This window comes from Microtus ochrogaster, linkage group LG2, assembly GCF_000317375.1.
Source record: "Microtus ochrogaster isolate Prairie Vole_2 linkage group LG2, MicOch1.0, whole genome shotgun sequence".
Classification (NCBI taxonomy): Eukaryota; Metazoa; Chordata; class Mammalia; order Rodentia; family Cricetidae; genus Microtus; species Microtus ochrogaster.
The window spans coordinates 40,993,422-41,001,403 of record NC_022028.1 but is presented as its reverse complement, the minus strand read 5'-3'; the positions used below and the strand labels follow the sequence as shown (position 1 = coordinate 41,001,403).

Sequence of the window (7,982 nt, the reverse complement as noted above, 5' to 3'; positions counted from 1 at the left end):
GCGCTTCACGCCTTTAATCCTTTAATTCCAGCACTTGGAGGCAGAGGCAGGTGGATCTCTGTGAGTTCGTGGCCAGCCTGGTCTACAGAGCAAATTCCAGGATGGTCAAAGTTACATAGTGAAACCCTGTTGTTGATGATGATTATGATGATGATGATAATAATAATATCTCCAAAGTCTGTCAAGTTCTTGAGTTAGTTAGGGCCTTGACTGTCGGACAGCACAGATTCTCTCATGATTATATTCCCTGACAATGTAAAACACATCTTCACTCCCTAAGACCAAATTTTAGCTAAAGGATGCAAAATGAAACATCTTAGGTTTGATGAAAGGAAAGTTTATTAGGTCTTGAATGCTCTCATTTCTGTTCACGTGTGCTCTTAAACCACGCAGTCACGGAAGCAATGAGGGCTTTAACAAACCCAAAGACCTACAACTGAATTTTCAATCCGAAGTGTTCTGAATAAAAGGTTAATGTGATTGATCTAAAAACAATCTCGAGGTGATTACTTATTCCAAAAACGTTAACTACTTTCCAACAGCAATCTCTTTTTTTTTTCCCCTCCCAAATTAGAAAATTACCCAGCCCTTAGAGAAGTTAAATATAACCTAAAACACTTGAAGCTAAGCGCAATGAATTATCCCTGAAAACAAGACTCTAGTTCACAGAGGGGGAAAGGCAACCCCAGAGGCGAGCTGCTTTCTTGTCCAGCGTCCCACTATAGACGCTCACAGGTATGTGATACCAATCTGAGATGGTTCTATTTTTAAATTAAATAACTCGCATAAGAGGACACAGACCGGGTCAACTGTCCTGGAACAGGTTTATTTTTAAAATGAAAGTTGCTTACCGTGGGGAAAGAACGGGCAGGGGTTGTCAGCAAACCAAGTTTTAAAGTTATTGTCTACATAAAGTTCACCTGGAAACTCTAACAGGGTAGCTTTTTAGACAAGGCTCAAGTACAAAAAAAAAAAATCCCAAAAAATAGCCTCTTAATGAAATTCGGGAGGCATTCCTGTAGAGTTACGCCGATTTTCCTTCTCAGACCAGACTGTTGGTGATCTCCACAGCTAGCTGGTGAGTTAACACAGTTGCTATAAATCTTAGAAATGACTGACATTGCTTTGACACTCTATGTTTCTACTGGACATTAAAAATACCTGTGAAGTTCAAGACAACTCTAAGGAGAGGTTATTTGGTTGGAATCCCTGGAATGTGAACTCTGACCTTCTGAGGTTACCCAGCCAGTTGCTAGTGCCCCAGCTCTGTGCACTGCTCTCCTGCACCTGCTCCACTCCACACCAGAGAGTCCCCCAGAGCTTAAAGAAAAAGTGCGTTGAGAGCTGAGCTGGAGATTACTGCTTAAACAAACTGGGCCTTACTATGCATTCCCTTCCCCCCCCCCCTTTCTTCTTTATTGTATTTGTGAGACGTGATTTCAGTCACACAGGGTGGCCTTAAACTTGCTACGTAATCAAGGTTGACTGATTCCCCGCTGCTAGCTTCCTGACTGCTGGGATTGCAGGTGTGAGCCATTGTGACCAGTTTATACAGGACATGGGAACAAACTCGGAGCTTGGTGTGTGCTGGGCAGCCTCTCTACCAACTAAGCTATATCCTCATGCCCCCAAAGGTTTAGTTTAATTAAAACAAGCTAATAGGGATAGTGGAGCTGAGGGAACCCTCTCTATGGGGTTTTAGCATTTACCTTGCCCCATGTTGTATAAATGACAACAGAGAAAAAGAGAGAGAGGGGAAGTGTGTGTGTGTGTGTGTGTGTGTGTGTGTGTGTGTGTGTGTGTGTGTGTGTGTGTGTGTGTGTGTGTGTGTGTGTCAGGAAACACAGGTAGCCACTGTATAGTCAAAGCAGCTCTTCACCTTTAATTTCGGCTAAAGGAAATCTTGGGTTATTTTTGCCACAACCACCGTCAATCCCCCAGAGCAAGAGTAAGACCACTATCACAATTTTTTGAGACAAATTTGAAGTAACCTTTATGAAATAGGTTTAACCTTTATGTAATAGACCAGGTCCATAGATATTACCCAGGTCCATACCCGGGATTCTCAGAATAAGGCATCAAATTATATCAGACAGGGGCTTATAAGGCAAAACCCACAAGGCTATGAACTTCCTACCTTAGTTGGATCAGGAGCAAGCATACATCTTGATGGACTTCTTACCAACATCCCTCCTATCTACCTGTGATCAAGCACATCCTATATACAACTGGTGCAACCACGCTTGTTCTGAAAAGTGAAAACACTGGGCTTATCTTCCGTGAGCAGCCCCCAGCATTCTAGAAGTTACCTCTCCTTGGGCAACCGGGGCTTACACGTTTGAGGAATTTTTGCTTCATAGATCTCTTAAACACAATAATTTAGACTTCAAACACATCATTAACCATTACTCCACCACTACTGTTTCCTTTCACTATGCACCCAACACTTCAAAAGACTGGTTGGGACCCTCAGTGGCCGGGCCGCAATGGAAATGGACAAATACAGAAAACACCCGAGGGTAATGTATATGTCAGAGTCAAGTAACATCTAGTTTTTTGTCCTGTTCTGTAGCGCAAACAAACAGTTAAGAAAATACATGCTACGCCTTTGAACTCCTTGATTCTTGTTGCTGCAAAATAACACATTGACATTTGCAAATCTACTTAATGTGCCCGAAGAGTCAGGCAGGCAGGGGCATGAAGAGCAGGAACGAGTCCAGCTCACCGTCTGATATGTGCACGGCTTGGGATGGATCCAACCACAGTCTACCCGACAGCTTGTGAAACCCAGCTCAGCAGTAAGCAACGCGCTCTCCCAAATGCCAGTTTTGATGTCCCTGTTCCATTTGTGAGTGTGCTGGAAACTTGGGGCAGGTGCGTAGCAGGACTTTCCTGTTTTGCTGAGTGTCCCTTCTTTCCCGATTATTCAGCCTTGTGCCCATTAAAACATAATGATATAATCAAAGTGAATTAGTAAAACAGGGAGAGACAGGATGTTCAAAGAAGGTAGCTAGTAAGTGGGCGGTCTGCTTTCTGTTGACTTCCTTCCCTGAACCTCAGCAGTGTGGCTTTCTGAGTAGGGTCATTTTCTTTCACCAGACTAACAATTCTGTTTAGAGGCCGATGGACTGGCAGAATTTTTCATAGATGAGGAACTAATGAGTCAACCCTTTGATCTTTTCCCAGATCCCTGGGTTTTGCTTAACAACAATACGGATCCTAAATGATTTTAGAAAGAACGACAGTGGCTCATGCCGAAGACAGTAGCTTGTTTGCCAAACAATGCCAATGTGAAAATGAGAAAGATGACTGCTTCTGTTCGGCCCACACCCAAGGGAGGTGACTGTTCCTGCTCGGGTTTTCTTTTGTTGCTATGGAAAACTTTCGTGAAAATGAGATCGCTACAACTCTACCGCAGTCCAAAGGAGCAGATCTCAACTGTCCGTATTCCAGCTGACATATCATTTCTGATGCCCCTATTCTCACAGCTACTGAAATAAAAGAGATCAGAGAAGGAATAAATCCTTTAAAACCAATGTAAGAGTCAGGCATGGTGGCACACGCCTTTAATCCCAGCACTTGGGAGGCAGAGGCATGTGAATTTCTGAGTTTGAGGCCAGCTTGGTCTACAGGGTGAGTTCCAGGACAGCCAGGACAGAAGGAAAACCTGTCTCGAGAAACTAAAACCAACTCAAACCTTATTTTGCAGGATCACACATCTTTACGCTGATGTTGGTAGAAATACAAAAGAGTTCTATGTCATAACCTGCATATCTGTTAACCTATTATGTGATATTGTTTAGAAATGCCTTCAGTTAATCTCACTCATTTGACTGGATGCATTTGGGTCAAGGACCATGACAAATCCAGAGGATAGTGACCCAACAGAAGAACAAGTAAAGCCAGGGAAACAGGTAGGTGAACTTCAGATGGTCTTCACCCTTGCCCCCCTCCTCCAAATCCAATCCCCTAGTCTTCATACCCACCAGAATAGCTAAGGTCAACAGCACAAACGGCAGCTCACTCTGGCAAGGACATGGAGTAAGGGGAACACTCATCCATTGTTGTAGTACAATAACTACGAAAAAAGTATAGTGGTTCCTCAGGAACATGGGAACAAATCTACCTGACAATCCAGCTATCCCACACCTGGGCATGGTCGCTTCATCCTACCACAGAGTCCCTTGTCCCTCATGTTCATTGTTGCCCTATTCATAATAGCCGGAACTTTGAAACAACTAGAGGTTGCTCAACAGATAAGTGGATAATGAAAATGTGGTATATTTACACAATGGATTGCTTATTATTGAGCCATTTAAAAACATGAAATTATGAGATTTGCAGGCAAATGAGTGGAACTAGAAAAAAAATGATTCTGAGTGAGACAACCTAAAAAGATGAATATGGTATATATTGGTTTATAAGTGGATATTAGCAGTTAAGCCAATGGTAAGCAAGCTATAATCCATAGAATCACAGAGGTTAGTCATAAAGTAAGGGACTATGGGAGGGGGCAGATGGCTCTCTCTAGGAAAGGGGAATAGAATAGACAGTTATAGGTGGAAGATACACATTGGAATGGGAAGATTAAGAGGGGAGGAGAAGGAAACGGGGGCTAAGAAAGTAAATACAGGGAGAAATGACTAAAATTAATGGCCATTTGAGGCATAGTATGAAAACCTAATGTAGTAGAATCTTCTAAAAATATATACATATATGAAGGCACTCTAAATGAAATAGCTAAAGAATAGAGGAGACATAGCCCAACCAGACATTTCTTGTAATCAAATGAAGCTTCTAGTATCAGGATTGGCTTACATTGAATTGTGTTGTTGGTCAAAGGGGTTCCATGGGAATCCCCAGACAACCCAGACTGTTGCCAAGACTGCAGGTTGCTCTCCACACAGTGATGGCAAGGCCCTATTTTTGAAGATAGCAACTTCACAACTCATTGAAAATGGAGACATAGAGCTAGCCTACATAGAGCCTTCACCCCTACATGCTAGTCTCTTTGGTACAGGAAGGCATTCTATATACCACGAAATGAAGAGGGTAAACACCAGCCCAGATTAAAAAAAAACTTTTCAATCTATAATGGCATCCTGGATGTAAGGTATGCTAGTGGGAAGGTGGCACACAGGTTGAAGGAGGAACCAAACAATCAATATCTGATTCAACTTAAAGCCCCCCCGTGCATGGGTGATGAAGAACCTGAGACTTGATAGCCCAGGGACCACATAAAAATCAATCATCTACTGTTCTACTAAGAGAACATAGCAACAAAATGACTCCTAAGAACATTCGGCTTTACTCATTGATCACTTCCTTGTTCTGCTGTCATCAAAGAAGCTTCCTCCTGCAACAGAAGGGCACAAACACAGAGACCCACAGTCAGACATGACACAGAAAATGAGAGAGACCTTGGAACACTCAGTGCTAAACTGGATGTCTCTATCAAATCCCTCCCCCAGGGCTTAGGGATACTGCAGAAGAGGAGGCCAGAAGAGTCTAGGAGCTAGAGGAGATGTAGGACACCAAGGAAACAAGACCCTTTAAGTCAACAAGATCAACAAACATATGAACTCACTATGACTGAGGCAGCACCCACAGAACCTCATGAGTCTGCACCAGATGGGGTCTTAGAGCTGAAAGAAGTGACTACAACTCCCCCATCCCTAACCCAGATGCTATCTTCAATTGATAGCCACAGGCAAAGGGAAAATCGGGTTTCTCCAAGAAAGTCTCACTGGGGAAACAAACCACTCTTAGGGGTAAGTCCCATGCCCAGGAGTAGATGGCCAACAGAAAAGAAACTCGACGACATCTTTGCTGTCTCATAACGTTGTGCCAGCCCTTCTTCTCCCCGTGATTTACCCTATAGGTCCCTTGTGTATTTATTTTGGCTCCGAGTTTTGTGTTTCCTGAGTATGCAAACAAGTGGGTCTCTATGTCTGCTTCTTGTGCATTTTCTTGGGGTCTTTTCCTTCTGTTTTTCCCCCCATTCTGCTGTGCTAGTTTTTGTTCTATCATATCATATTAATTCATCTCTTAGAAGCCTGTTTGTTTTCTAATAAGACAGAAAGGGGTTGGATTCAGATGTGGGGAGAAACTAGGAGGAGTAGAGGGAGGGGAAACTGTAATCCAGATATATTATATGAGCAAAAAAAAAAAATCTATTTTCCAAAAGGGAAAAAGCAAGCATCCACTGAAAACAAAGATCTGCCATAGCTTTATAATTACTACTTTCAACCAATGTGAGGATTAATAATTAATTACATATCCAAACTCCATTGGATGAGTCTTACCCAGCTTGGGTCCCAGAGTCATCTGGACTCATGGAGTTCAATGTGGCAACACTGTCATGTTAGGACAGGTGTGGTGACAGGTGAGTCAACTGCCTGATACAACTCTCATGACCTCATTCCAGACTGTCCACTCCAACCACCAATTCCTCTTTCACTGTCCTGTCTCCTTTAACGTTTCAAGTTCTGGTCACTATTTATCTTAAGCTTATGTTTCTCTTTGCCTTAATGGAATGACTTCAGGCATCAGAACCAACAACATTGCTTCTATGTGTGAGTGTGGGTACATTCACCATATGCATGCAGTACCCATGAGGCCAGTAGAGAGCATAGGATCTCCTGGAGCTGCCAATTTTGAGCCACTCTGTGAATATGGGAACCAAACCCAGGTCCTCTGTAACCGCAAGTATTCTTAACTGCTGGACCATCTTGATAGTACTTAATACCTACATTTTTATAGACAAATATGCCTCTAATTTTAAAGGGTTATAATTTAAAGATATGATAAGATAATTCAGAAAAAAAAGTGGAAGTGATAGTCCTCTGAGTTTTATCATCCACCATCTAAGTGGTGGAGTACTATAAAAAGGACTTATATATACTGTCTTCAGTTAAGATAGCTTCAGTCTCTAATAGCTGCCAAATTTAAAAAGAGAAAATGATTTTTCTGTTGTTTCTATTTAATTTCTTTGGTAATGTTAAAGCCTCTTTTCTTTCTTTTTCTTTTCTTTTCTTTTCTTTTTTTTTCCATTTTTTTTTGTTTTGTTTTTGAGACAGGGTTTATCTGTAACTACCCTGGCTGTCTTGGAAATCACTTTGTAGACCAGGCTGGCCTCGAATTCACAGAGATCTGCCTGCCTCTGTCTCCCAAGTGCTGGGATTAAAGATGCAGGTCACCATGTCCAGCTAATCTCTTTTATTTCTTATGTTACCAATTTTATTTTCAGGGCCACAATCAGTCACGACAATAAGGAGAGATGAATGTACAGTTGTGCCTATAAAATAGAAGACTGAACAGAGCAAAACCTAAGAAACCTAATCACCATGCGCAGGCTGTGAGATCCAGACCCAAAGCCTGTATCTCCTACATCATTGGGGCATGCATTTCTTTGGTAACGCCAGATCTGGTACAGTACACAGTCCTTAGTAAGTATCACAGGTTGGGCATCCCATTATGAAAATCCAAAATCATAAGCTGTTTGAACGCCGGTAAAAAGTCAAAAGTGGAAAATTCGAAATGTAGGTAAAACCCAAAACAAAATGACGTCCAGGCTGCGTGTATAAGGTGAATATGAACCCACATTTAGATGCAGGTGCCAGCTCCACACATATCATTATACATTCAAATTTTCAAAACTAAATCACATCTGACCCCCAAACATTTCAGATTAAAAATCATAAGAAAAAAAACTAAAAAAAAAGAATGGGACAGGGAATCTAGAAATTTGATAACCTGGCAGAGATGTTGAAACTGAGGACCCCAAACCTAAACTGTAAGAGAGAACCTTCAAAATGACTTCAAGGGAAAAAAGGCTCAGGGAGACTAGCAGAAAATAGCAGAGAAAGACTTTTGAATTTTCCAAGTTCCCTTCACACTTGCAGGATTAGGAAGCAGAATGGTCCTGGGTCCCTGAGTTAATGCCTGAAAGGGGCTTGTCAATGTATTAGGTAGAGATGAAT

General features: G+C 42.0%; 1 long non-coding RNA gene across 1 annotated transcript; it reads left to right on the top strand.

Annotated features, from left to right (window-relative positions):
* The first annotated feature begins 619 nt into the window (after positions 1 to 619).
* Positions 620 to 3,538, top strand: LOC101996532. The gene is made up of 3 exons (XR_001229235.1): positions 620 to 735; positions 2,573 to 2,874; positions 3,187 to 3,538. It is a non-coding gene; the product is annotated as an uncharacterized LOC101996532 (long non-coding RNA).
* The last annotated feature ends 4,444 nt before the right edge of the window (positions 3,539 to 7,982 follow it).